The sequence below is a fragment of the Ranitomeya variabilis genome, chromosome 4, assembly GCF_051348905.1.
Source record: "Ranitomeya variabilis isolate aRanVar5 chromosome 4, aRanVar5.hap1, whole genome shotgun sequence".
Classification (NCBI taxonomy): domain Eukaryota; kingdom Metazoa; phylum Chordata; class Amphibia; order Anura; family Dendrobatidae; genus Ranitomeya; species Ranitomeya variabilis.
The window spans coordinates 455842056-455865832 of NC_135235.1; the positions used below are offsets into that span (position 1 = coordinate 455842056).

At 43.1% G+C, this 23777-nt stretch overlaps 2 long non-coding RNA genes across 2 annotated transcripts in view; one reads left to right on the forward strand and one right to left on the reverse strand.

The window, feature by feature from the left end:
- Positions 1–239: 239 nt before the first annotated feature.
- LOC143769015 (uncharacterized) lies at positions 240–22556 on the forward strand. The gene is made up of 3 exons (XR_013214163.1): positions 240–356; positions 19243–19348; positions 22462–22556. It is a non-coding gene; the product is annotated as an uncharacterized LOC143769015 (long non-coding RNA).
- The window catches only part of LOC143769014 (uncharacterized), a 39046-nt gene continuing 37599 nt past the window's right edge, over positions 22331–23777 (reverse strand). The window contains exon 5 of the long non-coding RNA XR_013214162.1: positions 22331–22567. This is a non-coding gene — a long non-coding RNA (uncharacterized LOC143769014). The remainder of the gene's footprint in view (positions 22568–23777) is intronic.

A 23777-nucleotide genomic window follows, 5' to 3' on the forward strand; every position in this document is an offset into this window, starting at 1 on the left:
ACACCATTTTTTTACACCATTTACCAATTCTCATAAACAGCCTGATCGCTATGTTGTGCGGGTCATTACCATTACAGGGGCAGCAAATATGTTCATGTTATATGCTGATTTGTGATGATTAATATTTTTTAAAAGGCAAAGTAAAAATGATATTTATGTGATTGTTTTTCATTAATTTTTAGTAATTTTAATTAATTTAATTTTTAATAAGAAAAAATAATCTTGTTTATTCTCCCTTTAGAATACAGAGACATACAAATACATTGCTATGTACAGATGTATCTCTATGGGCACAGGTGAAGACCCTAGAGGAGGTGGAAGAGCCAGAAGCAGTGGAGGAACTGTCAGATACAGAGGTTTGTCCCACAAGCCTTGGGGATTCAAAGACTTGTAGAGCTGCCCCTTGACTGCCTGCCCCCACAGCCACCAGAGTCACCCAGTGCCCAGTCAGTGAGATGTAACGCTCATGCCCATGTTTGCTCGTCCAGGTGTCAGTGGTGAAATGCATTCCGGCAGACACAGATTTTTTCAGGGAATGGGTGATGTTGTTGGCGACATGCTGGTGTACAGCAGCTTTTTTAGAGAAGTAATGGCAACTGGGCAACTGGTACTGGGGGACTATGATGGACATCAACTTTCTGAAACCGTCTGAATCCACCAGGTGGAAAGACAGCATTTCCGTGGCCAAAAGAATGGAGATGGCGGAGTTCAAGCTCTTAGCTTTGGCATGTGTAGGAGGAAACATTCTTTTATGTCACCACAACTACGGGACCAGGGGTTTGCTGCTGTGCTGAGAGGGTGAAGTACGGAGAACAGGACAAACTGCTGGACTGTGAGTGAGGTGCAGGCGAAGATATTATGGTGGATTGAGAAAGATGTGTTGTGCTAGGTGACACAAAAGTAGCAGTCCTGTCCACGTCCGTGACAGCTGACGGGCTCGCTCTCACTCACTACGACTGTAGGGGGTAAACAAGTGGAGTTTCTGCTTCCGCAGACCTGTGTGAGAAGACTTGGCATGGTAAAGGAGGAGGAAGAAGCAGCAGATGGGGTTGATGGGATGGCCGGTGGTTGGCGAGGCCTGCTAGTCCGCATTTTAGCGCACTGATATTCCCACACTAAGGCATGTTGATCGCACATGTGCCACTTCAAGCATATAATTGTTAAACTATTGCATTTTTTTGCCTGAACTGAGTTTTATTTTACATATTTGACAGACAACGAGTGTTGGGTCATCCTTTGCGGTTTAAAAAAACCCAGACTCGGCAACCTTTGCCGCCTCTGCAAATTGCATACCCACGACTTGTGCTGGCCACAGCCAGAGTTGGGGCTGAGGATGCAGTGCTTGTCATGGTTGCATCAGTTCGTGCTTGTTTGGAAAGATGCAACGTAATCTCCTCGTGTTCCTCCTCCACCCCTTCTGCTGAGGTACTCAGCTGTGTACCTCTGGGTTCACACCAACTGGGATCTGCAACCTCCCCATCAACCTCTCTGTTTTCACACCCCTCACCCTGAGAGTCACCCTCCTCCTTTTCCTGCCCTGACACCACAATACAGTCTGCTTGCGCCTCTGGTATCTCAGTCTCATCAGGATCATCTCCACCCTTGGTGGTTAACATCTGCTGACAAGGGACTGGACTCTGTTAGGATGCTACTTCATCCAGCCACGGATCCAGCATTAAATAATTTGGGGCATCAGTGCAGATGCTTTCCTCCTCTGGATTATGTGATTTTTTGGAGCAGACCTCTGATGCCCATGGAATAGAATGTGTGAGCAGCTCTGTACAATGGCCTATCTGTGGTTCCCCAGAGTGAGTTGGGAGTTTGGAAATTTTTGACTAGGGGGAAAACAAGGGTGATTGGGGTGCCACCTCTGAGGACTGTACTGTGTGAGATGTTAAAATGAAGGAAGAGGAGGAGCGGTCACTTGATGCAGTGCTTACCATCCACTGTAGCATATGCTCTTTCTGAGCCTCATCTACAAGGCCTACTGCTGTGTGGCTGCCAAAGAAAGGGAGTTGAGTAGCCCGTCCAGTAACAGATGCTATTCTTGGTCTTTGGATAGGACAAGACGGTGTTTGTACAGTTGAGCTTTCATTAACTCCTTTCTGACATCGGACGTACTATCCCGTCGAGGTGGGGTGGGCCCGTGTGACCACCGACGGGATAGTACGTCCAGCGCGATCAGCCACGCTCACGGGGGGGCGCGGCCGAGCGCGGCCAGTTGTCAGCTGACTATCGCAGCTGACATCCGGCACTATGTGCCAGGAGCGGTCGCGGACCGCCCCCGGCACATTAACCCCCGGCACACTGCGATCAAACATGATCGCAGTGTTCCGGCGGTATAGGGAAGCATCGCGCAGGGAGGGGGCTCCCTGCGTGCTTCCCTAAGACCCTCGGAGCAACGCGATGTGATCGCGTTGCTCCGAGCGTCTCTTACCTCCTATCCCTGCAGGCCCCGGATCAAAAATGGCCGCGGAGCTGCATCCGGGTCCTGCAGGGACTACTTCCGGGTCCAGAGCAGGCGCTGGTAAGCCTGCAGCGCTGTAAGTCAGATCACTGATCTGACAGAGTGCTGTACAAACTGTTATTCCCATAAATACATTTCTTTATCTAAATAAAAAAAAAACAATAAAAGTACACATATTTAGTATCGCCGCGTCCGTAACGACCCAACCTATAAAACTATCCCACTAGTTAACCCCTTCAGTGAACACCGTAAGAAAAAAAAAAAAAAAAAAAAAACGAGGCAAAAAACAACGCTTTATTATCATACCGCCGAACAAAAAGTGGAATAACACGCGATCAAAAAGATGGATATAAATAACCATGGTATCGCTGAAAACGACATCTTGTCCCGCAAAAAACGAGCTGCCATACAGCATCATAAGCAAAAAAAGAAAAAAGTTACAGTCCTCAGAATAAAGCGATGCCAAAATAATTATTTTTTCTATAAAATAGCTTTTATCGTATAAAAGCGCCAAAACATAAAAAAATGATATAAATGAGATATCGCTGTAATCGTACTGACCCGAAGAATATAACTGCTTTGTCAATTTTACCAAACGTGGAACGGTATAAACGCCTCCCCCAAAAGAAATTCATGAATTGCTGGTTTTTGGTCATTCTGCCTCACAAAAATCGGAATAAAAAGCGATCAAAAACTGTCATGTGTCCGAAAATGTTACCAATAAAAACGTCAACTCGTCCTGCAAAAAACAAGACCTCACATGACTCTGTGAACCAAAATATGGAAAAATTATAGCTCTCAAAATGTGGAGACGTAAAAACTTTTTTGCTATAAAAAGCATCTTTTAGTGTGTGACAGCTGCCAATCATAAAAATCCGCTATAAAAAACGCTATAAAAGTAAATCAAACCCCCCTTCATCACCCCCTTAGTTAGGGAAAAATAATAAAATAAAAAAAATGTATTTATTTCCATTTTCCCAATAGGGTTAGGGCTAGGGTTAGGGCTAGGGTTAGGGCTAGGGTTAGGGTTAGGCCTACGGTTAGGGCTAGGGTTAGGGCTAGGGTTAGGGTTGGGGGCTAGGGTTGGAGCTAAAGTTAGGGTTAGGGTTGGGGCTAAAGTTAGGGTTAGGGTTGGGGCTAAAGTTAGGGTTAGGGTTTGGATTACATTTATGGTTGGGATTAGGGTTGGGATTAGAGTTAGGGGTGTGTCAGGGTTAGGGTGTGGTTAGGGTTACCATTGGGATTAGGGTAAGGGGTGTGTTTGGATTAGGGTTTCAGGTAGAATTGGGGAGTTTCCACTGTTCAGGCACATCAGGGGCTCTCCAAATGCGACATGGCGTCCGATCTCAATTCCAGCCAATTCTGCATTGAAAAAGTAAAACAGTGCTCCTTCCCTTCCGAGCTCTCCCGTGCGCCCAAACAGGGGTTTACCCAACATATGGGGTATCAGCGTACTCGGGACAAATTGGACAACAACTTTTGGGGTCCAAGTTCTCTTGTGATCGTTGGGAAAATAAAAATTTGGGGGGCTAAAAATCATTTTTGTGGGAAAAAAAAGGATTTTTTTATTTTCACGGCTCTGCGTTGTAAACTGTAGTGAAACACTTGGGGGTTCAAAGTTCTCACAACACATCTAGATAAGTTCCTTGGGAGGTCTAGTTTCCAATATGGGGTCACTTGTGGGGGGTTTCTACTGTTTGGGTACATCACGGGCTCTGCAAATGCAACGTGACACCTGCAGACCAATCCAAGTCTGCATTCCAAATGGCGCTCCTTCCCTTCCGAGCTCTGCCATGCGCCCAAACAGTGGTTCCCCCCACATACGGGGTATCAGCGTACTCAGGACAAATTGGACAACAACTTTTGGGGTCCAATTTCTCCTGTTACCCTTGGGAAAATACAAAACTGGGGGCTAAAAAAATGATTTTTCTGAAAAACAATTTTTTTTTTATTTTCACGGCTCTGCCTTATAAACTGTAGTGAAACACTTGGGATTCAAAGTTCTCACAACACATCTAGATAAGTTCCTTGGGAGGTCTAGTTTCCAATATGGGGTCACTTGTGGGGGGGTTTCTACTGTTTGGGTACATCAGGGGCTCTGCAAATGCAACGTGACGCCTGCAGACCAATCCATCTAAGTCTGCATTCCAAATGGCGCTCCTTCCCTTCCGAGCTCTGCCATGCGCCCAAACAGTGGTTCCCCCCACATATGGGGTATCAGTGTACTCAGGACAAATTGGACAACAACTATTGGGGTCCAATTTATCCTGTTACCCTTGTGAAAATACAAAACTGGGGGCTAAAAAATCATTTTTGTGAAAAAAAAAAAATTTCACTGCTCTGCGTTATAAACTGTAGTGAAACACTTGGGGGTTCAAAGCTCTCAAAACACATCTAGATAAGTTCATTAGGGGGTCTACTTTCCAAAATGGTGTCACTTGTGGGGTTTTTTAATGTTTAGGCACATCAGGGGCTCTCCAAACGCGACATGGTGTCCCATCTCAATTCCAGTCAATTTTGCATTGAAAAGTCAAATGGCGCTCCTTCCCTTCCGAGCTCTGCCATGCGCCCAAACAGTCGTTTATCCCCACATATGGGGTATCAGCGTCCTCAGGACAAATTGCACAACAACTTTTGGGGTCCAGTTTCTTCTCTTACCCTTGGGAAAATAAAAAATTGGGGGTGAAAAGTTCATTTTTGTGAAAAAATATGATTTTTTATTTTTACGGCTCTGCATTATAAACTTCTGTGAAGCACTTGTTGGGTCAAAGTGCTCACCACACATCTAGATAAGTTCCTTAAGGGGTATACTTTCCAAAATGGTGTCACTTGTGGGGGGTTTCAATGTTTAGGCACATCAGGGGCTCTCCAAACGCAACATGGCGTCCTGTTATGATCCTGGTGGTAAGGAACACATGAACTGACCTGATGGGTAAACCAAAAATAAGGACAAGCTCTGGGAATGTGGGAACTTTACTGACCGCAATCCTGATCCTATCAACACACACTATAGGCAGCCGTGGAGCGTTCCTAACTCGGCCTAGATGCCTCGTTCACAGCCTGAGAAACTAGCTACCCCTAGAGAGAAACAAAGCCTCACTTGCCTCAGAGAAATTTTCCCCAAAGTGTAAGCAGCCCCCCACAAATAATAACGGTGAGTTTAAGGGGAAAACACAAACATAGAAATGAAAATAGGTTTTAGCAAATGAGGCCCGCTAATAACTAAATAGTCAGAAGATAGCAAGGAATCTGTGCGGTCAGTATAAAATACTACAAAAGTATCCACGCAGAGAATACAAAAAGACCCCCACACCGAATCACGATGTGAGGGGCGCAACTCCGCACCCCAGAGCTTCCAGCTAGCAATCAAATAGCATATAAGCAAGCTGGACTGAACTCATAACATACTGAGAAACATTTTGAAATAGCAATGAGCAAAAATGGACTAGCATGAACTTAGCTTCTCCACGAGGAGACAGGTCACAAGGGAAGTCCCAGAGAGATCTGAACCAGTACTGAATACAACGACAGCAGGCAACAAGTAAAGGTCCAGATGGAGTTAAATAGGCAGCAGGTCTAGCAGGAAACGAGGCAGCTGGAGTCCAGCTACAGACCAGCCGTAACACTAAAAGCCACCAGAGGGAGCCCATGAACAGAACTCACAAAGTACCACTCATGACCACAGGAGGGAGCCCGAGAACGGAATTCACAACAGCGTCCCATCTTAATTCCAGTCAATTTTGCATTGAAAAGTAAAATGGCGCTCCTTCCCTTCCGAGCTCTGCTATGCGCCCAAACAGTGGTTTACCCCCACATATGGGGTATCAGCGTACTCAGGACAAATTGTACAACAACTTTTGGGGTCAATTTTCTCCTGTTATCCTTGGTAAAATAAAACAAATTGGAGCTGAAATAAATTTTGTGTGAAAAAAAGTTAAATGTTCATTTTTATTTAAACATTCCAAAAATTCCTGTGAAACACCTGAAGGGTTAATAAACTTCTTGAATGTGATTTTCAGCACCTTGAGGGGTGCAGTTTTTAGAATGGTGTCACACTTGGGTATTTTCTATCATATAGACCCCTCAAAATGACTTCAAATGAGATGTGGTCCCTAAAAAAAAATGGTGTTGTAAAAATGAGAAATTTCTGGTCAACTTTTAACCCTTATAACTCCCTAACAAAAAAAAATTTTGGTTCCAAAATTGTGCTGATGTAAAGTAGACATGTGGGAAATGTAAATTATTAAGTATTTTGCGTGACATATCTCTGTGATTTAAGGGCATAAAAATTCAAATTTGGAAAATTGCGAAATTTTCAAAATTCTCGCCAAATTTCCATTTTTTTCACAAATAAACGCAGGTAATATCAAAGAAATTTTACCACTACCATGAAGTACAATATGTCACGAGAAAACAATGTCAGAATCACCGGGATCCGTTGAAGCGTTCCAGAGTTATAACCTCATAAAGGGACAGTGGTCAGAATTGTAAAAATTGGCCTGGTCATTAACGTGCAAACCACCCTTGGGGGTAAAGGGGTTAATATTAACACCTAACCCATGTACACGATGAAAGCCAAGCCTATTCCCCCTTCCACCTTACTTTTGCCCACTCATGTTGTAAGTTGCCTTCCCCTCTTGTTACCTGCTGTTTTGCAACCTTAGGCCGACAGCTGTCAGTCACCAGTCACTAAACGAACAATCAATATTTATTTCTTAGATAGTGTGCCTGAACAACACTGTTATATCTAACGATGTTTAAGTGTAAATCTGGCCTTCTGATTTGCCACTGAAACACAGTTTTATCACAAATGATTTAGAGTAGCTAATCGGGCCTCATGGCTGCAGCCCAATATTAGGCCTAATGATTTTTAATTGGAAATCTGGCCTTCTGATTTGTCACTGAAACACATTTTTATCACAAATGATTTGGAGTAGCTAAAAGGGGCTTCCGGAGACTGCAACACAGTTTTTGCAGATGCTCGAAGATCGATTTCATGCAGGACAGGATTCTATCTAGCTAACTGACAAGTTCACTTGCAGCACTATCAGGAGCGGCTTCTCTGCACTGTGTCACTGCGAAAATGGCACCAGCAAAACAAGATGTCCGCTTTTTATATGGCCAGGGACATGTGACTTTGGCAGCCAATCACAGAAGACTTTGTGTCATGGACATTGTGGATCGTTTCTGGGCCCTGATTGGCTGCTGAAATCAACACACAAAGTTAAGGGGGAAACAAAATAGCACTCCGCTCCTCTAACCTTTCCACACACCCTTCTAACCTCTACATACCCCTTTCCCTTATCAAACACGGCCCCCCGTTCCCACCGCTCATCATACAGCACCACTATCCTAGCCAAAGTCATACAAAAGCATTAGTGGAAAGGCAATGATTTACTGAACTGTGACCAAATTTTGCCGACTTTGAGTAAAAATATGCTACATTTGTGCCAAATTTGAGGTTGGCGAACGTTTTCCAAACACATTTGCTCATTTCTACTTACAAAGAGCTTATCAATAAGGGACAACCCATTTAAGATTCTCTACTGACTGTAAAGGTGAATTTTGTGTTATCTAGATGAATGTAGCATTTCTATAAAAATTGGATCCACAAGACTAATAAATAACAGGAAGCTGAGTTGTTATCTTTTTTATCGTTATCAAAAATTTGAGAGTATAGAAACCTGTCATTCATCGAGAAACAACAAATATTTATGTCTCACAATGTGTGTTCCTCATATAACCAGCAGAGGTCATGATCGCTCTGCAGTTCTAGACACTAGCATAATTGGCAGAAATGCCAACCATATTAATATGTGTTAGCCACCCACTGTATGTCTCTTCTAGTGCCCTGCTTATGAGCAGAACTAAAGCTTAATGCTTGGAAAAGTTGCATTTAAGAAAGCACAGACTGCCACTATATTTTACTGCTGTTTCTATGTGGATGCCTGGCATCAAGGCTACAAAATTAAAGGGCTTGTCCAGGTTTGGGATGAAAGCCTGCGGTCACTTTATGTGACTGCACATGTATAAATCCTCACAGCATGGCACATGACTGCAAGTATGTGATTAGCAACATGCGTTCACGTCCTGACTAGACGTGCTAAGCCTCACTCAATTCACTTGTATTGAGCAAAGACATGCACGACTAGTTGGAATGTGGTCAGAAATATGTACATTGCATACGTCCGGTTTCTTGACCGCCCGGAGAATCCTAACAGTGTGCGGTGCGCACACTATGTGGATTTAGACGTCTGCAGTCAAATTGGCTGCAGATTTTTATCCCAAACCTATCTAAGCCATTTTGAAATAAGCTGATAATCCAGGCCAGTAGCATAGGTGGTGAACATTTCCCATGCAAGAGATGAGATATAAATGTACTGTGTATATATAGACAGTTTCAATTAGTTTTGTGCACGCAGTTGTAGAAAGTTTATCCTCGTTGGTAAAGTATTCACACGTAATGAGCAGATTGGCACCAATCCTGCCTGAGACTTGGCAGATGTACACAGACATGGTAATACTTTGATGAAAAACTGACTATACAGGAGATAAAGCAGCAATACACATAGGATGAAAAGACTGGCAATGCCAACTGTGCAGGTGAGATGTCTGACAATAACGCAGTATGTGTTTCCAGTGGGCGATGGAGAGATATTTTTGCTGTGCAGTTTATGGTACTACCATCTACTCTTACAGAAGAGAAGTATTTAAAGGGGCAGCGTGGGCACATTTTAAACTGCTGAGCAGAGCCACAGCATTAAAATTAATGTAAGACGTTAAACCGGAAAAGTGAAAATGACCTTTTCTGCAAAGGGTTAAAATCGTGGACTAGGACAAATGCTAGTCTGCATTTTGTCAGTGAATGTAGGCACTCTACTCTGATGGCTGCTGTATGACATTCACAGGATACTTATCGGTTTGCCCCTTGTGCCCTTGTCGGCTGCTGATCTGTTACACAGTGATAATGCCTTTAAATGAAGGAGATTTATCACTGAGCACAGAAAGCAGAAGGAGATAAATAGGAGCAGACGGACAAGCAAAAGGCTGGGATGAAGGAGATGCAACAGGTGGGAAGTGGAAGAATAGAAAAAATGGATAAATTATGAGGACCGAATAGAATAGATGGAGGAGCCGTAAGAGCTCCTGTGTCCGCCAGCTAAAGATGAGGCATATGATGCCGCCGTATTTAATCTATAGAAGGATAATGAGGCGTATGTTCTATCGGGAGGAATGTCCATGTGGCATCAGTAGCACAAAGGTGACTGGAGGTTACTTGACGCCAAACACTGGAATCTGAGGGGGTCCATTAGCTCCTTTTGGTCCATAAGAGGAGACCTGCGCTATAAATGGTACATAGGGACTCATACATTTTGTATTTTAACCCAGAACAGAGCTTCAAATTATGTCTCGGCACAGTGCAAATAGAATATGCGGCTGTGCCAATGCCCCGTTACGGTGCCAAGGAGTTGTGCCCGCTGTGCCGAGACACGTTCCAATCCTAAAATCTGGACAGGGATAATGGCACAGGAGCCAATTTATAGTTGGAGACAAAAAATTGAATTGTTCTTTTCCCTGCTGCTCGGATGCAAAGACTAAATAACTATTCATTCTATGTAAGTTATGACATTTCTCATCAGCCCACCCTAATAAAACTGCGGCCCACGTCTATGAACCAAGCGGTGGACAAATGAGAGGCAGCCATGCCTAAATGCTGCCAATCCTATGTGCTATATGATAGAGAATGGCCCAGACAGTGGTGTGCAGCACAGACCAGATGATGCCCTGACAGCAGCGGGCTCAGGGGCTGGGATCCCTCCTGGCCCAAGGGTGACAGTGACAGATGGGCCAAGCAAGCAGAGCAGGGCGGGTGACTTATTGCAGCTGCCAGCCAGTGACACAAACCCATTTGGAGCAGGAAGTGATAAATGTCCCACTCGGTTTAAACACAGGGAAGTAAATTCCTCTCGACAGCCACAGCTTGGCGCATTTAACCCTGGTGTACCAGCCTTTCTCCGAACACTGATGCCCAAGGACTCTGAATGACAACGAGAGTCAGCTCTTGTGTCTAATGCGGGATCTGAGCATACAGGAAGAAGAAAAAAAGGACAAGCTAATTGCACAACTGACGAGGAGTGAGAGAAGGAAAGATTGGAGCGTGTAGGGAGAATGAAGGGTGAATGAAGGGAAGGAAAAAGCAATGACATTATAGAAATCTGAGAGGCGATAAAAGCTCAAGGCGCAAAACAGGAGGAGAGATTCGAAGCACGGAGAGAGGCGAGGGAGGAGAGATGCAGCAATGACACCTTCAATATAAGAGACTCACATCCCGGACCTCAATTAACCCCTGGCCCACACATAGCAATTACTTGGCAATCATGGAGAGAGACATCCCCATCACCATTATAGAAAGACGCTGAAATATACAGAGACATCCTGCTACAATCAACCACCATAAAGAGACCGCTGTACGGTTAGGGAATGCAGGAGAGAAATAATGAAGGGAAGAGTGTGAGTGTTGAGGGAGGAAGAGAGTAGCAGGGTCACCAAGGCCTTCAGGTTTTCTTGGGCTCCGGGCGAAAGAGTCCTAGTGGGCAATTTAAACACATACCTTAATCTATGATGCCCAGATACGGCAGAGAAATATAGGTATAGTACAATGCCAAAGATTTCACTTCTTACATTACATGAGTGATATCTATAGCTCAGAAACCGGACAGTATAGTCCTCTAACCAGTATTATGGGCACCACATGGTGCTCCATACAGAATAATGTGCTACATATATTGCTCCATACAGTATTATGGGCCCCATATAGTGCTCCATACAGAATAATAAGCCCCATATAATGCTCCATACAGAATAATGAGCCCCATATATTGCTCCATATAGTATTATGGGCCCCACATAGTGCTCCATACAAAATAATGAGCCCCATATAATGCTCCATACAGAATAATGTGACCCATATATTGCTCCATACAGTATTATGGGCCCCACATAGTGCTCCTTACAGAATAATGAGCCCCATATATTGCTCCACACAGAATAATGGACCTCATATAATGCTCCATACAGTATAATAAGCCTCATATAATGCTCCAAATAGTATAATGAGCCCCATATAGTGCTCCATACAGAAGAATGGACCTCATATAATGCACCATACAGAATAATGGACCCCATATATAGCTCCATACATAATGAGCCACATATAAGGCTCCATACATAATCGGCCCCATAAAAGGCTCCATAAATAATCGGCCCTATATAATGCTCCATACAGTATATGATGGGCCCCATATAATGCTCCGGTATATAATGGGCCCCATATAATGCTCCAACATATGACAGGCTCCTTATAATGCTCCAGTATATGATGGGCCCCATATGATGCCCCAGTATATGACAGGCCTCATATGATGCTGCAGTATATGATGAGCCCCATATGATGCTCCAGTATACGATGGGCCCCATATGATACTCAAGAACACGATGGGCCCCAAATGATGATTCATATACAATGTGCCCCACATAATGCTCCAGTATATGATGGGCCAAATAATGATGCTCCAGTATAATGGGACCCATATGATGCTCCAGTATATGCTGGACCCCATATATTGCTCCAGTTTATGATGGGATCCATATATAATGGGTGTCATATGATGCTCCAGTGTATGATGGGCCCCATATGATGCTTCATTATACGATGGGCCCCATATGATGCTTCATATATAATGGGCCCCATATAATGCTACAGTATATGATGGGCCAAATATGATGCTTCAGTATAATGGGCCCCATTTGATGCTTCAGTATATGATGGGCCTCATATGATGCTCCAGTTTATAGTGGGCCCCATATGATGCTCCAGCATATGATGGGCTCCATATATAATGGCCCCCATACGATGCTCCAGTATAAGATGGGCCCCATATATAATGGGCACCATATGATGCTCCAATATATGATGGGCCACATATATGCTTCAAACATAAAAAAAAAGAAACACTCACCTCTCCTCGCAGGCCGCTGCTCTGCACCGGACTCCTCAGCGCCGGTGTCTTCTGGTTCGCTGAACTGACTATTCAGTCAGAGCATGCACAGACATGATTTCATCATGCCCTCTGTTCTGAAACCTGAAATGTCAGCGTCAGAAGACGTGGAAGACGTTGCAGCGCAGGAGCGGGGAGAGGTAAGTATTGCATGTACTGGGGCCATAAGGAAGCAGTGGGGGCCCACTTGCAGGGGGCATTGGCACCGGGTCCCCATTGCGTGCCGGTATCCCTGATGGCGAGTGGGCCCCCGCCTGCTCAGGGCCCCGGCACTTGCCTAGGTGCTGACGCCGGCCCTGGTCACAACTTTTTTTTTAGCAATAAAGGAATATGACTGAAGCCCTAGCCAAGCTTACTTTTCTAATAGTGTCTCTGCTGGGAGGAGGAACAGGCAAGCGGCCTTATAGAAAAGCAGACAAACTGCTCCAAACAAGCATAGTAAGTCACTGCTAAATGAGATCTGTCAGTAAGATCAACCCCAAAAAACGCACATATGGATCCTAATAGAATCATAGAATGTTAGAGTTGGAAGGGACCTCCAGGGTCATCATGTCCAACCCTCTGCTCAATGCAGGATTCACTACACCATCTCAAAGAGATGTCTGTCCAGCCTCTGTTTGAAGACTTCCATTGAAGGAGAACTTGCCAACTCTCGTGGCAGCCTGATCCACTCATTGATCACCCTCACTGTAAAAAATATTTTCTGATATCTAATCTGTATCTTCTCCCTTTCAGTTTCATTCCATTGCTTTTCGTGTTTCCATATGCATATGACAGTAATGATGATCCTCTGCCTCCTGAAGTTATTTCCCACCCAGCACCAGCCTCTTTTGCTTGATTGATAGTGTGACACCCCAGGTTCTTGGTTGTCACAGTGGCATTGCTTTCCTCACGGGCAGAGTGATGTCACACTTGGAAGCGAGGAAGGATCTTCTTTATCAGGTAAACAGCCTGTGTGACATTAGGTTCCAAGAAAGGAAATCAGACAGTGAAATTTCAATCCAGCTAAAGATGCTGGTGCTGGGAGCGTAAACAACTTTGGGAGGCAAATAATTGTTAACAGTGCCCTTAACACATAATTTATATATGAATCAAAACATTAATTTCTTGGGAATGCATCAATAAATACAAGGAATAAAGATGTCAATGGATTTAGGGTATTTGCAAACGTTGCGGAAAGGTGTGCAGATTTTTCCGCAGTGATTTTGGTAAATCCGCAGGAAATCCGCATGTAAAATTTCTTAGATATAACTTGTGTTTAATTATGAAAAAACTGAAATTTGGCAAAAATTTAGAACATTTTGCAATTTTCAAACTTTTAATTTTTGTACCCTTAAATCAGAGAGTGGTGTCACACAAAATAGTTAATAAATAACATTTCCCACATGTCAACTTTATATCAGCACAATTTTGGAAACATAATTTTTTTTTGTTAGAACGTTATAAGGATTAAAAGTTTACCAGCGATTTCTCATTTTTCCAACAAAATTTACAAAACCATTTTTTTAGTGACCATCTCACATTGGAAATGAGTTTGAGGGGGTCAATGTAACAGAAAATACCCAAAAGTGACACCATTCTAAAAACTGCACCCCTCAAGGTGCGCAAAACCACATTCAAGAAGTTTATTAACCCTTCAGGTGCTTCACGAGAACTAAAGCAATGTGGAAGAAAAAAATGAACATTTTACTATTTTCACAAAAAAATTTACTTTGGAACCAATTTGGAACCAATCAGGAGAAAATGGATCACAAAATTTGTAGTGTAATTTCTCCTGAGTACGCCGATACCCCGTATGTGGGGGAAAGCCACTGTTTGGGTGCATGGCAGGACTCAGAAGGGAGGGAGCACCATTTGACTTTTTGAACTCAAAATTGGCTGGAATAAATGTGGCACAATGTCGCGTTTGGAGACCCCTTGATGTACCTAAACAGTGGAATCCCCAATTCTAACTCCAACCCTTACCCCAACACACCCCTAATCGCAACCCTAACCAGAACCCTATCCTCAACACACCCCTAACCCTAATCCCAACCCTAACCATAACCCTAACCACAAACCTAACCCTAACACACCACTAACCATAATCCCAACCCTAACCGTAATCCTAACCATAACCACAACACTGACCCTAGCCAAACCCTAACTTTAGCCCCAACCCTAACTTTAGCCCCAACCCTAACCCTAGCTCCAACCCTAATCCTAGGCCAACCCTAGCCCTAGCTTTAGCCCAATCCTAACCCTAGCTTTTGCCCAACCCTAACCCTAGCTTTAGCCCAACCCTAACCCTAGTTTTAGCCCAACCGTAACCCTAACTTTAGCCCAACTCCCTTTGGCCTAACTCACTTTAGCCTAACTCACTTTAGCCCAACTCTAACCCTAATGGAAAAGTGGAAATAAATATATTTTTTTATTTCATTATTTTTACCTAACTAAGGGGGTGATAAAGGGTAGTTTTATTTGCTATTTTTTTTAAATTTTAATCACTGTGATAGGGTCTATCACAGTGATCAAAATGAATGTAATATAATTAATATAATAATAATATAATAATTTCCTATTGTTGCCGGGTGCACTGCAACATCGAAGGTACTGGGGGGGATCGGGGGACCACATTTCTCTCTCCTCTGATGTGCGATCACATCAGAGGAGAGAGAAATTAAATGGGAAATCAGATTTTTTTTTGCGGTTGCCGCTATACCGTTAATAATGGCGATCGCAACACTGGAGTCGGTAAAAACAGACCCAAATCATGTTTTCTGGGGTCTCAGTTATCCTCGGTAGCCGAGACCCCAGGGAAATTCCGACTCTGAAGGGCGCTATACACATATTTCTCAGCGCCGTTAAAAAGCAGTGCTGAGGCATAAGTATCCTTAATTGCTGCCGTTAAAAGGTGTATCAGCGGTCATTAAGGGGATAAAAATTAGAAGCTTTAATTTTTATCAATTTACAAAATGCTAAGTAATTCATGTCAATATTTGGTGTTACCTTACCACCCTTTGCCTTCAAGACAGCATCAAAGCATCAATTCTAGTTACACTTGCAAACAGTTTTTGAAGGAACTCGGCAAGGAGGTTGTTCAGATGCCTCCCTGATGGTATTTAATAATCGATAATTATATTGCCTATATTTCTCAACATTGAGGAAAACAAGAAATGGGTAGTGGTGAGGACCATAAATAATAATAATAATAATAATAATAATAATAATAATTTTATTTATATAGCGCCAACATATTCCGCAGCGCTTTACAAATTATAGAGGGGACTTGTACAGACAATAGACATTACAGCATAACAGAAATCACAGTTCAAAATAGATACAAGAGTAATGAGGGCCCTGCTCGCAAGCTTACAAACTATGAGGAAAAGGGGAGACACGGGAGGTGGATGGTAACAATTGCTTTAGTTATTCAGACCAGCCATAGTGTAAGGCTCGGGTGTTCATGTAAAGCTGCATGAACCAGTTAACTGCCTAAGTATGTAGCAGTACAGACACAGAGGCTATTAACTGCATGAAGTGTATGAGAACATGATGCGAGGAACCTGATTATGTTTTTGTTTTTTTTTTGTTTTTTTTTTGTTTGAATGGGCCACACAGGAATAGTTAGGTTAATGCGTTGAGGCGGTAGGCCAATCTGAACAAATGAGTTTTTAGGCGCACTTAAAACTGTGGGGATTGGGGATTAATCGTATTAACCTAGGTAGTGCATTCCAAAGAGTCGGCGCAGCACGTGTAAAGTCTTGGAGACGGGAGTGGGAGGTTCTGATTATTGAGGATGCTATCCTGAGGTCATTTGCGGAGCGGAGGGCACAGGTAGGTTGGTAGACTGAGACCAGAGAGGAAATGTAGGGTGGTGCTGAGCCATGGAGTGCTTTGTGGATGAGGGTAGTAGTTTTGTACTGGATTCTGGAGTGGATGGGTAGCCAGTGTAATGACTGGTAGAGGCATCGGTGTAACGGTTGGTGAGGAATATGATCCTGGCAGCAGCATTCAGGACAGATTGGAGCGGGGAGAGTTTGGTAAGAGGGAGGCCGATTAGTAGAGAGTTACAATAGTCCAGACGAGAATGACTAAGTGAGACAGTAAGAGTTTTTGCAGAGTCGAAAGTAAGAAAAAGGCAAATTCTAGAAATGTTTTTGAGATACAGATAAGAGCAGCGAGCCAGTGATCGGATGTGGGGGGAGAATGAAATCTCCGAATCAAGTATGACCCCAAGGCAGCGGGCATGTTGCTTTGGAGTAATGGTGGAACCGCACACGGAGATGACAATGTCAGGCAAAGGTAGGTTAATAGAGGGAGAGAACACGAGGAGTTCAGTTTTTGACAGGTTCAGTTTCAGATAGAGGGAGAACATGATGTTAGAAACAGCGGTAAGACAATCACTGGTGTTTTCTAAAAAGGTCGGCGTGATAACAGGAGAAGAAGTGTATAATTGGGTGTCGTCAGCATAGAGATGGTACTGGAAACCAAATCTACTGATTGTTTGTCCAATAGGGGCAGTATACAAAGAGAAGAGGAGGGGGCCTAGGACTGATCCTTGAGGAACCCCAACAGTAAGGGGAAGGTGAGAGGAGGAGGAACCAGCAAAAGATACAGTGAAGGAGCGGTCAGAGAGATAGGAGGAGAACCAGGAGAGAACGGTGTCCTTGAGGCCGATGGAGCGGAGCATAGTGAGGAGGAGCTGATGATCCACAGTGTCGAATGCTGTGGATAGATCCAGGAGAATTAGCATGGAGTAGTGACCATTAGATTTAGCTGTTAGTAGGTCACAGACACAATGGTTGGCCAAGGAAACTTAGTGTAGAAGATGAAAGACACATCAGGCTCACATCCAGTAGCGTAGCTCCCGGGGGGGCAGAGGGGGCGACCACCCAGGGCCCTGCTCTCTGACGGGATCCACCCTGAGCTACGCTACTGTAACTGTATCAGCTAGCACATCACACCGATTCAGTTACATTCTGCGGCAGAGCAGGGAGAATCGATCTCTCGCTATGGGGGCCCGGTGCCAGCAGTGCCCCCGCCCGTCATCGCAGGTTCAGTTGTATCGGCTGTATACCAATACAGCTGACCACAGTGATGAGACAGGGAGCGCTATGCTCCCTCTCCCATCTCCCCCTGTCAGTGTCTGACATCACCGATGCAGACACTGACAGCAGGCACGATGATTTCAGTACTTGGCACCTGCAGTCAGAGATGAACGGGAGCAGGGAGCAGCGCAGGAACCAGGAGGAAGAGAGGTGAGTATTTACTTTGTGAGGCTACATTACACTACAGAGGGTGGCTATGGGGGTGCATTATAGTACAGAGGGTGGCTATGGGGCTGCTTTATACTACAAAGGGTGGCTATGGGGGTGCATTACACTACAGAGGTGCCTATGGGCCTGAATTATATTATAGAGGCTGGCTATGGAGGTGCATTACATTATAGAGGCTGCCTATGGGGGTGCATTACACTACAGAGGGTGCCTATGGGGGTGCATTATACTACAGAGGGTGGCTATAGGGCTGCATTACACTACAGAGGGTGGCTATGGGGGTGAATTATACTACAGAGGGTGCCTATGGGGGTGCATTACACTACAGAGAATGGCTATGGGGGTACATTATGCTACAGAGGGTGCCTATGGGGGTACATTATACTACAAAGGCTGCCTATGGGGGTGCATTACATCATAGAGGCTGTCTATGGGGTGCATTACACTATAGAGGATGCCTATGGGGGCGCATTACACTACAAAGGCTGCCTATGGGGGTGCATTACACTACAGAGGGTGCCTATGGGGGTGCATTACACTATAGAGGCTGCCTATGGGGGTGCATTACACTACAGAGCCTGCCTATGGGGGTGCATTACATTATAGAGGCTCCATATGGGTCTGCATTACGCTATAGAGTCTGCCTATGGGGGGAGTTCATTATACTATAGAGTCTGCTTATTGGGAGTGCATTATACTATATAGAGCCCTATGGGGAGTGAATTATACTTTATACAGAGTCTGCCTATAGGGAGTGCATTATACTATATAGAGACCTATGGGGCATGCATTATACTATATGGAGACCTATGGGGAGTGCATTATACTATATAGAGTCTGCCTATGGGGAATGCATTATACAATACAGAGTCTGCCTATGAGAAGTGCATTATACTATATTGAGGACTATCTGGTGTATTATGCTATATGGAGGCTTTGTAGGGGGCCGTCATACAGTGTGGAAATTAGTGAGGGGGCCATCATACACCATTGGAGCCATGAAACAGTTTGGGGGATATTAAGGGGTCAGTATATATACATTGAGGGGGCATTGTACTGTGTATAAGAGAGCATCATATTGTGTATAGAGGATCTGTACAGGGGGGAGACTCGGGACATTATTAAGTGTAAAGTGGGCACTTATTGTTATAGGGGAACTCAGGTTACTGTGACTGTCAAAGGGGGCACACAGGGCATTATTACTTTCTAGGGGGCAAAATGTGGGCACTGTTTTCTAGGGCACTTGCACCTGGCATTACTATTTTATAGAGGGTTGCTTTAGAATTTAGTAGTCACACAGAACCACACAATAGGTGAAGTATTAGGGACATGTATGGCAGCAGCGACTCAGCATTGGGGTATCAGCAGGATGAGGAGTTTGGGCAGGTTGGAATAGCCCCGTTTCGGACAATGCTGAAAATGTAATATGTGAAATGTGTCTTTCTTGTATTTTCTGTAGCAGAATCGTTGCTGGACAAAGTTGTCATGTCGGTCTGGGACAGATGGAAAAGGCGTGAAAAGTGAACGATTCCATCAGAAAGAACGTCAGCAGTAAATCATTATCTGTAAGTGTGCTGTGATCTCTTATATGTTCCGTAGGACTGGTATTTACCACTGATCACATGGCGGTAATATCAATATTGGTCTTTATATAGAAATTATTTTCAGCAACAGTGTGGTCATCTGCTGAGGTTCTCCACCACTATTAGGGTGCATCACCCAGTTATAATCAAGGTTACCTGGTTAGGGGCCCACACAGAAGTTTCGCCACCCCTGAACCAAAACCCTAGCTATGCCTCTGCTCACATCCCTTTGAAATGCTAAAGCTATGCATCAGATCAAAACTGTCAGCAACCAGTGGGACCAAGATCTATCCATCTATCATTGGAGTCTGCCCAGAACTATTTTTCATTGCGACCAAATACCCTCGACATGTAAAGAAGGCCAAGTGACTCAACTATGTATAAAAACATAGGAAATGGGATGCAGAAAAATGGCAGCAGGTTATCAGGACTGATAAATCAAATTGTAATAATATAACAAAAGGCAGTTTGTTCACCAAAGGGATGTAGTGCGTTACAATAATGGGTGTCTGCAGGCAACAGTGAAGAATGGTGGAGGTTTCTTGCAGGTATGTGGCTACATTTCAGCAAATATAGCTGGAAATTTGACCAAGATTAATGGTGCTCTCAATGCTGAGATATACAAGCAGATACTTTTCCATCATGTAACACCATCAGGGAAGCATCTGATTGACTTCAAATTTATTTTACAGCAGGACAACAACTCCAAACATATAGTCTCTGTCATTAAGATTTTGCATTTTCATAAGTGTAACAGGAGAAGTTGCCCTATATCATTTGTAGTGCAATTTCTCCTGAGTACGTCGATACCTCATATGAGGGAGAAAACTACTGTTTGGGTGCACAGCAGTGTTCGGAAGGGAAGGAGTGTCATTCAATTTTTGAATGTAAAATTTCCTGGAATCATTAGCAGACGCCACATCCCACTTGGAAAGCCCCAGATGTGCCTAAACAGTGAAAAAAACACAAGTAAACCCATTTACATTTCAAGGAATGTATTTAGATATGTGAACACCTTGAACCCCCAGGTGCTTCAAAGAAGTTTATAACGTTAAGCCATGAAAATAAGAAAATCACATTTTCCCCACAAAAATGTTATTTTAGCCCCACATTTTGCATTTTGATAAAGATAAGAGGAGAGTTTACATCATACAATTTGTTGTGCGATTTCACCTTAGTGAGCTGATACCCGATATGAGGGAGAAAACTACTCTTTGGGTGCACGGCAGGGCTTGGAAGGGAAGGAGCGTCATTTGACGTTTTGAATGTAAAATTTGCTGGAATCATTAGCGGATGCCAGGTCCCATTTGGCGAGCCCCTGATGTTCCTAAACAATGGAAACCCCCCACAAGTGGCCCCATTTTGAAAACTAGACCCCTCAAGGAATGTATTTAGATGTGTGGTGAGCACCTTGAACCCCCAGATGCTTCACAGAAGTTTATAATGTTGAGCTGTGCAAATAATAAAATCGCATTTTCCCAACAAAAATGTTATTTTAGCCCCAATTTTTTTATTTTCACATGGGTAACAGGAGAAATTGCACCATACAATTTTTTGTGCAATTTCTCCTGAGTACGCTGATACCCCATATGTGAAGGAATACTACTTTTGAGGCACAGTGCAAAGCTCATAAGGAAAGAGGCGCCATATTGGAGTTCATTTTTTGGACTGATAAATCAAATTGCAAAAATATAACAGAAGGCAGTTTGTTCACCAAAGGGATGTAGTGCGCTACAATAATGGGTGTCTAGGAACCAAACACCTAGAGCAGGGACAACAGTCCCAGAAAAAGGAAACCAGAGCGGGATATATGTATTAATATATATAAATCTTTATTAGTGGTAATGATACATAAAGTTAAAAAGTGCACATGTTGGATAAAATAATTAAAATAATATTTCCAGACAAATATACATAAGCCAATAGGCCTACGGTGTGCCAAAAGAGATTGAACAATAGAATAATAAATATATGTATATGTCTCCCCAATATGTAAAAAAAGAAAACGTGAAACTTTTATAATTAAAAGAAGTAACCCAAAAAAAACAGGGTTAGAAGGGAAAGTGCCAATTGTGCAAAGGTGCAATCGTGCAATATAAATTAGTGTAAATCACTCAAAAAAGCTATAAAGTGCCTTGCACACAAAAGACAATAAAGAAAGCTGTATGAAAATAAGGAGGACATATACCTTGTGGCGACACCGTATCCAACAAAACGCACCCCGACGCGCGTTTCGGATACACGATCCTTCGTCAGGGGGTGATGGATGTATGAACATAGGAGTTTATATACTATTGCTGATGACCGGAGCCATTGTGCAGGCGGCGCAGACGCCGACAGATAGACCGGAAGTTCCCGCCCACAGCGTCACGTGGTCGGACGCACAGGAAGAACCCGGCGTTGCCAAGACCACAATGATGCCTAGAGCAGAGACCGCGGGCCCCCGAAGGCGCATGCGCACCACTCCGGCGCCAGACGTGAGCAATAGAAAAAGAAGTAATGCCTGGGTAGATCAATTACACAGCCGATCGATAAAGAAAAACGAAGAAGAATAAGTGTGAAGCGCCCATAGTGTAAATATATAGCCGAAGAATGTTATGATAAGTGCCATATAGTTAGCTGAGTATAAAGTAAATAAATAACGATGCATTAATAAATATACATTAAATAGTGTTATATAATGGGACAAGTGTGGTGATAATTATTGATATCACAATAAATAATACACCATTAAAGAAAGAAAGAAAAAGAGGGGGACGGCATAAAAAACAAATATAGGACCTCAAATTATATATGTGATGGTGCAACAGGAGGATCAGGATGAACAAAAACTAAAAAGTGATACAGATAACAAAAATGTGCACCAAAAGTACAGTGGAGTAATATAAATCATACTCAGCAGGAATATATACAAGATTATGCTACATAAATCACTATAATACAATTCATATAGGCAAAAAAATAATATCAGATATAAGATAGCAAAAACCAAATCACCAATATTTTGATATTGTGCAATAGTCCTAGACAATCGTAATATTCTTAGAAAGGATGGAATAATATACACAGTGTAATAATAATAATCTTTTGTGTAGATAGAGAATCCGTCGACCATTCCTCGGGAACCACCGATCACATGGGAGGAATAAAGGACATAGTGATGAAAATTAGTGGACATCATGATGATAAGGTAAGTAGAATCTGAAAGACCGAATCAATAGAATTATGAGTAACATACAATAAAAACATAATTAAAGAATATATATACCAACTCCTAGATAAAAAGTAAAAATCCAAAACAGTTAAAAAATACACTAATACTGAAATATTATAAAAAGGTATTACGTAAAAACGCGTGATAAAAAGGTTAAAAAAGGTTTATAAAAAAGGGGCAAAGCTAAGATTTTCATTGAGACCAAGTGGGGAAACAGTATCCAAAGTCCATATCCACTTGGCCTCCATTTGAGCTAAAGGCATGCTGATTTTACCCCCACGTTCATTCGATTTGATCATATCGATGCCAATCACTTTCAAAAGTGAGGCATCACAATTATGGTGGACCCTAAAATGCTTAGGGATTGTTTTTAAGGTAGAAATATCTTCTACGTCTTTGGCCGCCAAGATACCCAGGACGTGTTCCCTCGTCCTAACTTTTAATTGTCTTGTTGTGAGTCCCACGTATATGAGGGAACAGGGACACGTGGCATAGTATATTACAGCCTTTGACATGCAATTAATAGTATGTTTTATTTGATATATGCTAGTCCCTTTTGAATTGGTAAATTCTTGGGCTCTTTGAATATTAGGGCAAGAAATACATTTCCCACAGGGTTTACATCCAGTCTGTAGCCTAGGACCAAAAGGAAGGGGAGGGAGAAGGGTATTGTTATGTGTATAATGACTCTGCACCAGATAGTCACCCAGATTTTTCGATCTTCTATAGGTGATATTGGGCCTATCTCCAATATATTTCTGTAGGATGGGATCAGATTGGAGAATTGGCCATGATTTGGCTATATATGATTTCATCAAATCAGCTTGTCCGTGATATTTTGTAATGAACCTTACCGGTTGATTAAGGGCAGACATTTTTTTAGAGTATAGGGCTTCATGTCTAGTTATATGTTTAGCTCTATTATAAGCTTTTTTTATAGAGCGCCTACTATAACCTCTTTCCAGGAACCGTATTTTAAGCTCTTCAGATTGTTTTTTAAAATCTGTCTCATCTGAACAAATCCTACATAAACGTAGGAATTGTCCCGTTGGTATTGCTCTTATAACTGCTGGAGGGTGTGCTGACGTAGCGTGAAGTAAAGAATTCACGGAAGTGATCTTGCGATATAAATCTGTACATAGACAACCATCCACCCTCCTCCGAACGGTAACATCAAGGAAATCAAGCATATCACGG